Source organism: Apteryx rowi, unplaced genomic scaffold (assembly GCF_003343035.1).
Source record: "Apteryx rowi isolate R43461 unplaced genomic scaffold, aptRow1 scaffold_114, whole genome shotgun sequence".
NCBI classification, from domain to species: Eukaryota; Metazoa; Chordata; class Aves; order Apterygiformes; family Apterygidae; genus Apteryx; species Apteryx rowi.
In genome coordinates, this window is record NW_020447353.1 from 102,698 (window position 1) to 103,710 (window position 1,013).

The following is a 1,013-nucleotide window of genomic DNA, read 5'->3' on the forward strand; positions in this document are numbered from 1 at the left end:
TGTCCAAACATATTATGAAAACAATAGGAAGCAACTTGCAACAGATGAAACTATAGTGAGTAAGAATTATTATAAGTCAAACATACCTTTTGTAAGAATGAATTAAGAAGAAATTTTATGCTTGTAAATAACCCCTAATGTCAAAGAAATATGGTCTAGGTAAAAATCTGAATTAATGAAATGGATTTAACGCCCCGAGTACTCAATACACAGGCATGGAAGAGCTAAGATTCTGCATCTAACTGTGTGATCAGTACAAATGCATATTCCCTGGAGAACTGCTCTTACTTAGTTCTGACAAGCTGGTAAGTACAAAAGCTTTAAAAACTGAGCTTTACTATTTTTGTATATAATTGTGTATGGTGGGTAGGTGTATGTTCCCAGGAAGCCGCTCCATCTCTGACAATCTGACAAGTACAATGTTCAGAAACTTTTAATTTTTTTGAACTTTCTTTCTATGCAACCAAAAGTGACACTGTCAAAACTATGTCTTCCCTCCAAAGGGATTAACACCGCAGTGATTCAGACAGCATGAGCTAGAAAGCACTGGAGCTGAAGCACTGGAAGCTTCACTTTAGGGTGCAAAACCGAAGTCTTCCCTATGCATCCAGACCAGGAGTTTACCTACACTACACCAAGTTGAACACAACCTGTGGCTAATCTTTTACACTAACACAGTATCTGGGGAATTCCTGTTTTTATAAGATAATGAAGAGGAGCAACTTTGGGGCCAAAGCCCTCAGCTTTTGAGTCTAACGTTGCTTGTCCCTGACCCCGAGGCGCTTCAGGAGAGCTCTGGGTAGGCCAGACCAGCCGCACAGAGAGCGACAAGCCGGCAGACCCAGGGAAGAGTCTCTCCACCCTTCTCTCTCCCACGCTCAAACACACGTTCCCGGGCGGCCGACAGCGGACAGGCAGGCACGGGGGCAAGCCCGGCAGCGGCCTGCGCCGGCGCCCAGCAGCGCGGAGGGCTGCGAGCTCCGCCGCGGCCGACAGCTCCGCGCCGGCGGCAC